This window comes from Bactrocera latifrons, unplaced genomic scaffold, assembly GCF_001853355.1.
Source record: "Bactrocera latifrons isolate USDA-ARS-PBARC rearing strain unplaced genomic scaffold, ASM185335v1 scaffold_31, whole genome shotgun sequence".
Lineage (NCBI taxonomy): Eukaryota > Metazoa > Arthropoda > Insecta > Diptera > Tephritidae > Bactrocera > Bactrocera latifrons.
This window is the reverse complement of record NW_017536741.1, coordinates 1,024,442-1,036,184: the sequence shown is the minus strand read 5'-3', so window position 1 is coordinate 1,036,184 and position 11,743 is coordinate 1,024,442.

Sequence of the window (11,743 nt, the reverse complement as noted above, 5' to 3'; positions counted from 1 at the left end):
ACTGAATGGTAAATACCAAGCAAATGAATAATCAAGGAAGACAAAGCAGTTTCACCTCAATATCAATCTTTAAGTATTAATTATTCTGAAAGCCAATTGCCTGAATATACAAAGCATACGCACACTCCACACTTTGTTACCTTTAGAAGAATCTACTGCGAACTGCTCTTAAAGAGTTAGTAACATGCATGAAGTGTTGAAATTGTACCTGCACACATGATTTACTATATACCATACCGATATTATGCATAGTTTTAGCAATAACAGCAGATATCGTTTTTTCGATGACACTATGCGGCGGGCTTTGTAGTCTATGCGGCACTTACACGTTGTCTCTACTAATCGAACAAGCTAATCGCACATAATGCAAATTTTATTGCTGCATTGCCGTGCCGCATTGTGGCAGGTGAGCAAATGCAAAGCAACAGCAATAACAATGTGATGAAAAAGTTTGAAAATGCAGTCTGCAGTTTGCACAGGTCCAATACTAGGCACACACACATCATGGAAGCTGTAACGAATTTTAGAACAGCTGCACAGTTACATATTTGAAATTTGAAATTGCTGTTTGCAACGCTTTTACTTTGCCGTTGCACAAATTTGCTATTTCATAAACAAGCTGCTCGAGTGGCCCCAATTTTCTCGGCCTTTTTGGTGGTGAGCATTTGCGAACCTTAAAATACTACGAGTGAGTTCGTTGTAGACCTACTTTGCCACTGTGGTCATATATGAGGCGGTCATATATGAGTGTGTGTGCACTGCTGTATTTTTATACTATATGTTTTATACAGATGTACGTAGCGTCACAATGCTGTGCTGGGCGCCTGCGGCTGTGGTTGTCACTGCATTTGTTATCGTCGCCGAATGGGCGTTTTGCGGTTTGGGGGCTGTTAAAATTTATTTTTACATTTGCTGTTAAAACTTGCAGTTAACTACCAACACATGCTCACCTGTTGAGTGCGTACTATTTGAATATGCAAATATGTTGCAGACATAAATATATGCTCCTTCTACATATATATATTTATTATATAAATATACCAGAAAAACTTATATTATTAATTGGTATAGCTGCAAGATAGTTGGTAGAAAAACATTTCATTTTGTGTTCAAACATGAAAAATGTAATTGTGAAATTGCTAAAACCTTTTACTATGATATTTATGGAATACTTAGAATTTGTATACAGTTGCAACATGTTGCTGCAAAGTAGAGTAGTTTTGCTCATCTAACGACCCTAAAAATACTCGAAATATATATAGGGTTATATACATACATATTGGGTAGTCGAAAAAGGCTTTTCGTATTTTCTGAATGGATGTCGTTGCAGTAGTATATCTCCAGTGCTACCAATCACATTGTGTCAAAACATATAGTGTGAGATTTTAAGGCGGATTGTCGACTTCATTTAGCAAAAAAAATTATGAAAAAGACTGACCAGGGCCGTTACATAAGCAGCTATCACATATCTAAGGAACTTAATATTTATGATCAAACAATTTTGAACTATTTAAAAGAGGCAGGATACAAAAAGAAGCTCGATGTTTACGTACCACATGAATTATCTATGAAAAATTTAATGGACCTGAGATTCTTTGCTGAAACGAAATGAAATTGAACCATTTCTGAAGCGAAAGGCAACAAGAGACGAAATGTGGATCAAATAGGACCATAATGTGCAAAAAATACCATAGCCCCAGCGTAGTGAAGCTCAACAAATGGTCGCAAAGCCAGGATCGACGCCTCGAACAGTTATGCTGAATATTTGGTGTAATTGGAAATGAATTATCCACTATGAGCTGCTTCAGCCTAGTCGATTGATTTTACATTTTACTGTCAGCTGTTGATGAGATTGAAGCAAGCAGTCGAAAAAAAAACGACCAGAACCGATCATCAGGACAACGCTAGAACACACACATTTTTGATTACTCGGAAAGAACTGGGAGAGCTTGACTGGGAAGCTTTAATGCATCCACCATATAGATCTTGCACCATCGAACTATCAGTTTCGTTCAATGCAGAATTCGCTGAATGGAGTAAAGTTGGCTTCAAGAGAAGCCAGTTTTTCGCCGAGCAACCAGAAAAGTTTTACGCTGATGGAATAATGTCTCTAGCGGAAAAATGGCAAAAAGTGGTCGATCAAAATGGTACATATGTATTTCTTTATTATCATAAACATTAAAAAATATGCTGAAGTTTGATAATACGACAAGACTTTTTCAACTAACCAATATATCGGTTAATTTGGCGTAATTCATTCCTGGTTTTGTCAAATAATGAATATTGAATTTTTTTAATATGAATTTTTGGAAACACCTGAAGGTACATAAAATCGCGACTTCTAGCCTTGCCAGTAGCAAGAGTATAAAATGTTCGGTTACGCCTGAGCCTAGCGCTGCCTTACTTTTTCAAATTTGTTTTATTAATTCCATATTTATTTGCAGAATGTTCAAAATTTCACATAAATTCTGTTATATAGAAATAATATAAAATCAAAAATACATATGTACATATACATATGTATATCCAAAAAAAGGCACAAATAATTTGTGAAATTTTGGGTTTGAAATTGAGTAAATATAAGTTCGAAGAACACCCTGGCGTTTCCGGAAACACAAAAATATGCATTTAGCACGCATTTTTCGGCATGAAATATATAAAAACATTTAATAAACTAATGCTGATATTCTTTATGTGTCTTCTCGTTTGCTGATGTGCCTCAAATATAAATATTTGGTTGCAATCAAATCAAGTTTATTAATCTAGACTACAATATTGGCAATTTTTGGGCGCAATCTGCCAAAATGGGTTAAATTCGCTGAATAAACAAACACATACACGTACGCCGTTATTTTGCTGGCTTCTCGCTTCTCGGTGCTCGATCGAATGTTCAATTGCATTAGCTGCGCTCACGTGGTTCGAGCAATGCGATTTACGACGCAGGCCCTAAGCCGATTATTTGTAATGGGAGCGCAGCGCCATGCATAGTAACGAAGTCATCGGTAAAACGAAGCGTAGTAACGGCAAATGTTTACTAATATTCTAATTAAGTAGAGTAGCGAATAACTGTCAGTATACACACCAACAAAGACGATATTAGTGAAGTAAAAATGCACATTATAGTAAAATATTGGGTAGTCGAAAAAGTCTTTTCGTATTTCTAATCAAACTTCAACTCAATATATTATATATTTTTATTCCAATTTTTTTTGTTAAACACAATTCTGTGGCTTTAATTTTCGCACACGCATAGTTTACCAAATAAATTTAAAATTAAAACAAACTCTTTCGCTGCATTCGCGACAAACTAACATTTTCGCTTTGCACTTGCACACTCACTGCCGCATTTTCGCTTCGGTTTTGTTAACAAATTTTGTGGTTTACTAATTTGCACAATGCTTCCGCTTGCTGAGTTTATTTTTAGTTGTATCTCCGAGTAGATGCCACTCGCGCCTACTTATGTAATGTGCAGCTGTTCACATGCCGCCCGCACATACTATACACACACACATACAAAACAAACAAGTGGCTGTGTGCGTTAATACACTCTTATTATTTGCATAGCTTTAGGCATTAAACCACAATTTCATTAGGCTTACCATAAGTACAAGGGGATTCTGTGGCGTCAAGCTATTTCTATTATCCTTTTACGCAATTTAAATGAAATTTTCATAATTTCGATTTTGCGCGCGAATTCTAATTATAATGCACTTGACTCAACACTGATGCTACAAACTAACTATTTGCATGCAATGAGGAATTAAGTGGATACTTTTTAGGCTTCCTCAATTAGGAAATACTGAAACTTGAATCAAGTTAGATTTATATTAATTTCTTTAAAATATTCACACTTCTATAGTTTTCTACGAAGGTATAATAGAAGCAAAACAGACATTGAAGATTGCAGCGTATTTTACCGAGTATGCTTTTATAAAAAATACTCCACTTGGTCTTATCTTTTCTATGAGCTTCATTCTTCTCTAGCAAACGCACAATTGTACAAGTTTTCGCTTATTCACAATGCTATAATTATTATAGTATTATCGCTATAATTTTGGTAAGAATTTATTAAACTTTTGCTATTAACTTTGTCTCAACCTTTTTTATTTTCTAACAAATTTAATATTCAAAAGCTTTTTATCCAAAGCGAAAACGGCCAAAAAACGAATAAAAGTTATAAAATTACCCCAAAAGTGGATTGTGATTTCAAAGCTTTCTCAGAAAATGATTACAGCTAAAAACAATTTACAGCAGCGAATGTTAATTAACATTCACTGACATCATTCTCTGTGAACATTTTCTGTGAACTTTTCTGTTTACATTCTCTGTTAGCATTAGCTGTTAATATTCTCTGTTTTATTCTCTGTTAACATCCTCTTTTAACATTCTATGTTAACACTCTCTGTATACAGTCACTGTTCTCAGCCAATGCTGTTACATAAAATTATTCTGTAACTAGTGTGCAAGCCTAGTTTTATCTCAAAATCTTTCGCAAGCTTAATACTACAGAATAGTACCGTTAAAGCATAAAATTAAAGCTTGAAATGTGTTTTCTTGATTAAAATTTTATTTGAAATTCATGTAGTAAAGAAAAATAATGTTTATTATCCCGTTTGTAGACTTCCGGCATATGAAATAGTTAACTATTTATTATAAGCAATTATGTTCATGTTTTTAAATTTTTGTTAGAGAACAACCGACGTTATCACTTAACTTGCCATCGCCACTACAAGTGAACCTAAATAGTTTCAGTAGTAGTATCGCGCAAACATAAAGCTGGACAGGCGCTGACAAGTGGGAAAGGCAGCGACAGCTGTTCGCACCGATTGCGCGTATTTGAGCAATCAATCACCGTAGTGTTGCATTGCCGAACTTCTGCCTAATCGTGTTTGCATGCCTCTCTTTTAGGTAGTGTACATATGCACATATATACATACATATGTATGGCTGGGTAACTGTGAATTGCTTGCATTACATTTCTATCCATTTGGGTGTGTCAGATTATGTGACTCCGTTGTGTAATAATATATAAATATATTATACAATATAAACAATATATAACATAAATAAGTTATTGGAATATTTATTACTCATATATATTTTTTCTCAAGAAATTATAACAACTAGCAACTAAATATTTCTCATACCTCTATCTTTCTATAAATTGTGTACTGATATTATAATTTAAAGTTCAGTGCATAAAAAGTTAGACTCTCACCGGCAGGCATAACAGGTCAATTGAAAAGTCTCCGGGCTATCATATCAAACATATTTTTGGGGAAAATTGTTTTATCTATACAACTTAATCCAATCAAGAGTGATATAATATACTAATTGTAGTGACCATCCAACTTTTCAATACCATTTTTGGAGTACAAATTGTCCTTTGCTTTCAAATTGGCCTCAGTTTTGGCGATCACCTCTTAACTCGACGAAGATTTCTTCTCATCGAGCATTTCTCTGTGATTTGAGAACACAGATACAACAATTCGAACTTTAGTTCATGGATTTTTGTCATCATTTTCACAGATTTGTGGCACGGTGCATTGTCATGGTGAAACATCACTTTCTTTTTCTTCAAATTCCTCTTTATCATCTGAATGTTGTTAAATTCATACACGCGCCTTTGAAGATTAGGACTAAGTTAAAATCATATGACTTCAAGTCTTCTAGCGCCATCAATTTGTCAGGCCGGGAACTTTTCAATTGACCTGTTATATGAAGGCCTTTTATATAATAATAACAGTCTACAAAATTTTTTTATTAAAAGTATAGAATGACCTTTAAATTCAACGCCTATTAATACACACGTACATACATATCTACATGCACAATCTAACAACAATAAAATCTTCAACTTTCAATTTTCATAACTGCTACAAAAGGTTCAAAGAATAGGCAGCTACTCAAAGCCACACGTCAACTTTGCGGCTAATACGGCTGATGTGTGGCCAAGTAATCGCACGTTGGAATAATTAGGCAAAGCATAAAACAACAATAAAAATCGAATATAATTAGCATAACTTCTTTGATCCGATTTGTGCGACGAGCGTGGAGATAAAAGCATAAAAGCACAAATAGCTGCGAATAAAAATAAAATCACAACAAACAATGAAGCGACGCCAAACAAAAACCACGCAAAAACAGAAAGCAAGCAAAAAAAGCTGACGAAATCCGAGTGACGTAGGGGGCCCCTCCACAATAGAGCTGCCAGCTAAAGAAACCTGTTGAATCGCCGTTGCTGAGCTAGGCTTGCCGGCAATCGCCAAGTGGCAATGAATGCATGCGAGTGTGTGTGTGCGTGAGTGTTTTATTGCTTTGCACGTTTGTCGCAGGAATTTCTCTGCTTACGCTTAACGGCACTTTGCGGCGTGCACCAGCGTTGCCACGACAATATCTGGCTGGAAAACCACAACGCCAACAGTAATAAAAACAAAAAACAACAGTAATAAAACTAAAAAGCAGCGTAAAAGGCAAACAAATTAAGCAAAACAAAATGTTTAATAAGCGTCGCCTCGATAAATGGCAACAAAAAGAGCAAGTGCGCTTTTTAATTTTAGCTAAAGATTCATATGTACAAATAAAAAATGATATACATACATATGTACATTCATATATGCATTTTCACAATACTGTCGAGCAATTTTTATACCCTCAACAGGGTATATTAAGTTTGCAAAGATGTTTGCAACATTCAAAATTTAATGTCAGAGACCATATGAAGTATATGTATGAGTTGAATGAGCCAACTAAACCCCAGGTTTAGGGATTTCTATCTGGAATTTTGAAAACGCCTTTTTTCACCTAGAAGTTGCTCATTTGTGGGAACGACCGATATCGAAGCACTATAGCATATATGTAGCTGCGATACAAATTGAACAATCGGTATGAAGTGCTTGTATGGAAATCTATTTTATTTGACGAGATATCATCGCAAAATTTTGCCACTGTCTCGGAAAAAATTTTCCAGATCAGATTTCTATTATATAGCCGCTATGCAAATTGAACCACCGGAGTCAAGTCCTTGTATAAAAATCGTTTGTATATGACTGAAAATTAATACAGACTATTTTCTAAAGCTTTGCTACAATATATGAAGAAATTTCCTAAATTGAAAGCTGCCATAGCTATAGCTGTCATACAAACCGATCAATCGGTATGAAGTGCTTGTTTGGAAAACTTTTTCATTTGACAAGATATCTTCACGATATTTGGCATGGATTATTACTTAAGGTAGCGGTATAGTTTCCGAGAAAATCGTTCAGATCGGCTGACTATAGCGTATAGCTGTCATACAAACTTAACGATCAAAGTTCTTATAAGGCACCTTTTGTAATTGTGTAGGCTATTACAGCAAGCGAAGTAAAGGTTTTTTTGGTGTTATTTTTTTGTTTTTGTTTTCGTTTTGAATTGTTTTTTTTTTTTGTTTTTTTTGGGTATTGTTTCTTTTTGTTTATCAAATACGGAACAAGTGCATTTGAAAACACGAGCCCAAACAGGGGTGCGTTACAATTACATTCGTTATGGCAGCATTTTTTTATTACTGCTCTCAATGACCGTTGACTTTTTTGTGCGAACTATTACTTTATATTTTTAATATATTATATTTTCGATCGAATCGAACTGTAGTCGAACCCAGAAGGTTGAAGCGTGATCACGCATACTCAACTAGAAACAGCAAATAAATTTTGACTTTCATATTTTTCTAACTAAAAATCATTTCACTTAAGTGCCAACAAATCGATTATATATAGCACATTACAAGCTTTGGCATTTTGTTTCGCTTAAAATTTTATTTATTAAACAATTTACATGGAACTAGTTTAACGATAAGTGCACAGCAAGAATTGATTTGCATTTTCAATGTTTGCTTTATTTTCCCTATAAACTGTCACTATAACAATTAATTATTATTATAATTGATGTTTTCGTTCATTAAAATATGCTGAATTCATTTCTTTTTCATTAATTAAAGAGAAATTAAATCATTTGTTTACTCGTAAAAATAAATATAAATGAAATATGCATACATACGCAACGCAAAAGCGTTCAATGTCCAGGGGATTTTTCGCAGCAAAGTGACTCACGCGGCGAGATGATGAGGAACCGCTTTGGAGCGTCACCAATCAACATTTCATTTCTTGCTCCTTGCCTGACTTATATATTTACACATACACACGCATACATACATATACATCCCATTGACTAGAAAATAATTGACGATCGCATGTTGACGCTTGAAAAGTCCCTTTCACATGCGACTTTGTTGTTGGAAAACCCGGAATACGCAAAATACATTCTGCGTTGCGTTTGTTCCAGCATCTCAAAAGCATAAGTGTTCGTGAAATGTGTTAATTAGCATGTGGTTGAACGAAAATTGCACGTACCTGAGCGTCTCTGTCGATTACGAACGCGTCAATAGTGAGTTATAATCTTGTAGCGAGCGTTTCATATGTTTGCAATTACAAATTTTTGCGGTTAAATGTGGCGATCGGTCACATATTCGCTTATTTTATTTAAATACTATTGTTTTTTGCGGCTGCACAACCGGTAAGCAGCTGTGCTGCGCTCAACTTGTAAGCGGTCGAACGAGTTGTGGTGCGCATGCGCTTTCTCAAGGTTTTCTTGCAGCCGCTTTTGTCGCTGGGAGAGGTTAAATATTGGTAATTGAATACACCAAACAGTCGCCAAGTGTTTTGACCGCACGCTCGGGTGGCAAATCATGTGCTTCTATATGACTTTAAGACAATCACCTGCAAAAACAAAAAAATTTAACACAAATTGTCAATCAACGACATGCAATAAAATATTTGCTTGCAGTAAATGTTGGGAAAAAACACTGCTGCACCCAAAAAACGCAGAAAAAACAGTTGAGTGTTGCTTTTCTTGCTAAGTTTACTTTTAAGTATAGCTTTTAATAAATAATCAAGTGTGTTTCCTTTCAAAGCGCGATTGTTGGCTTTTTAACATTTTTAAATTTTCAAAATGCGCAATTAATAGTTTTGAATTTGGCTAATACCTTTATTATAATGCAAAAATTTTGCTTACTGGCTCAAGCTACTTAGTACATACTTAGTCTATGAGAAAGCGTTACACGAGGGCAAATCAAGCGTATATTGTTACTAAACGTAGGTAGACTTTAATATTGCGGAATTTGGCGACCTTAGTGTCGTAAAATGGAACTGAACTTTATCGAAAGGTTTGACATTTTGTTGTTTAACATACTCAGCCCGTTCATACATACGAGCGCTATTTGTGTGGTTTACAGTAACTTAAAATATTCAACTCGGCCAAAACATGGAATTAAATCGCGAACATTTTCGCTCGATTAACTCAGCAATAGTGCATCGCTGAAGTAAATTAAATTTTTGATGATAAAGCTTCATAAAACACCAGTTTTTATCGTTTATATGATGAATTTAATCGATGTTGGAGGTCACTCCATGATGAATTTCGAAAAGGACCCGTAAAATTAGTTGTTCTTCCGGAAACTATTGATGCTATGAGCAAACTGATATTACGAGCTCATGATGAGACTTATGGGACCAATCTTTTTTTTTTCAAGAAATTAGGAAGATAAACCGACAAAGACGATTCACTCTTCACCACGACAATGCTCCCACACATCGACTAAAAGAATTGGATTTTTGAGTACTTAAAAGATCGATTTGATGAGTCATCCCACGTAAAGTCCTGACTTGGCGACGAATGACTTCTTTCCAATCCCGTAAGTAGAAAATATATTAAGATGTCAATGTCTTTTCCACTCCTAAATTGGCGGTTGTTTGCTCAGAACGCTTATTTTTGACATACTTCAATAAGAGTGACAAAAATGCGTCAACGAATGCTTCAAATACATGCAAGAGTGTAGAGATCTTAATGGAAAATATTTGGAAAAAAAATTTTCGATAACCAAATTTTTTAAGCTCTCCAATCCCGAAATATAAATGACAACCTAAGTATTTTCCTAAGGTACTGTTTCTGCCTTCACCATGTTGCATATTCATAAACAGATTTTTATTAAAATGGAAAGCCGTTATGCCAATTAGCCGCCTGTGTTTTTATCATGTTATTCATAAAATATCTAATTTATACTTGTAAGTTCGCACTCCCTTCATTAAGGCCACTTGACTAAGTTAGTAAAAGTAGTTTAGATACAGATTGAATAGGCGTGTTTTGTCCAGTTTACACTTAGGTATTTGCTTATTCTTATTAAAGGCAGTGGGTGTTAAGTAAAGTGTTGCCCTATCCCTCGCCCTTTGCCGAGTGTACCCACACCTGTAAACTAATCTGACATCGATTTATCGTAAAATAGTTGTTATGATACTTTTATCATTATTGAGTAGTAAAGTGCAAATTAAACTTGTGTAATCTTTTTAAGCGCTTTCTTATAATTATAACATTTCGCATTAAATATTGAATTTATATTTCTCATTAGAATTGAAATGATATTATTTGATATTTTCAGGCGAATTCACCGGAATCACAGGCAGTATATTTTGCATAATATTTTACATACACACAGACAAACAAATTAAAGTCGTTCACTAATTTGTGGTTTGGTTATTCAACTACCGAGGCCCCTAATGTGACACGTTCACTAAACAAAGTCTATAAAAATGACGTCAAATCATTAAAATGCCAATTTTTCTAACAAACCTATTTAGAAACAGAGAAATTCCTTCCTAAACAGATACTCAAACACTCAAATATTAAAAGCGACTTTCGTCAACAGCAAGAAATGTCATTTGCTTGCCGAGCATAGTCAATAAAGTTATCTATTTGAAGAAGATAAAAGCTTGAGTAGTAAAAAATAACAAAAATACGCAGCCAGCACTTGAAAGACGGCGACAAAGTAAACAAGTAAACTATGCGAGAACACACTAAAGTTAAAAAAGTGTAGGTGTTTGATTACTGAAAGCTGACGATATGATCAGTTGTATATATGCGTGTGTGTTTATTTTGGAAGACCAAAGAAGATCTACCATGAATTGGATTTCAGTATCATTTTCTTCTTGTTTTTACAGCTCTTACATTCAGGGCGTATTTTAGTCTAGCGGCATGAATTTCAGAAAATTTTTGAGGTATCTTAAAAAGAAGGCAATTCGTATTTTTACTGAACATTTTCTATCAGTTACCTATTAGTTCCTTACAAGACAATATTAATTAATATAAAAAAAATTTTAAATTTCAAAAACTGGCAGCTGAGGATGTAGGCGGCCTAAAAAATTGACACGGGACCTATCCACAATTCCAATCCTTTTAGTAATCTGACACAAAAAAACCAAAAAACCCTAGAACAATGTCCCAATATCTGGAACTGTGGAAAAGTTGGATATAATTTTTTACCTTATGTATGTACGCTTCGATTTTTTTTAGAATAGTAAGAATTAGGGAATGGGGCTAGTGTTAGACATAGACAAGTGCATTAATAAGACGCTCTCAAAATTTTAGGTAAATCGATTGAGTAGAACCTAAGAAATCATAGATATCTTTTTGAAAAACATAGTTTCGAAAAAAACGCTTTAATATTTTTTCTTTGGCCGAATCAGTTTGGAACCAGTTCAGCAACAGACCTATATTTATAATTGGAATTTTACTTACTTCCTTAAACTAAACCCTCCAGGTTCCCGGCTGTGACGAAAATTTTACAATTTCCTAAATTTTTTCTTGAAAGATTTTGAGTTGAGTTTTGAGTTATATGTAACTGTTAAAATCTTTCAGTCAAAATTTTTAAAAATTT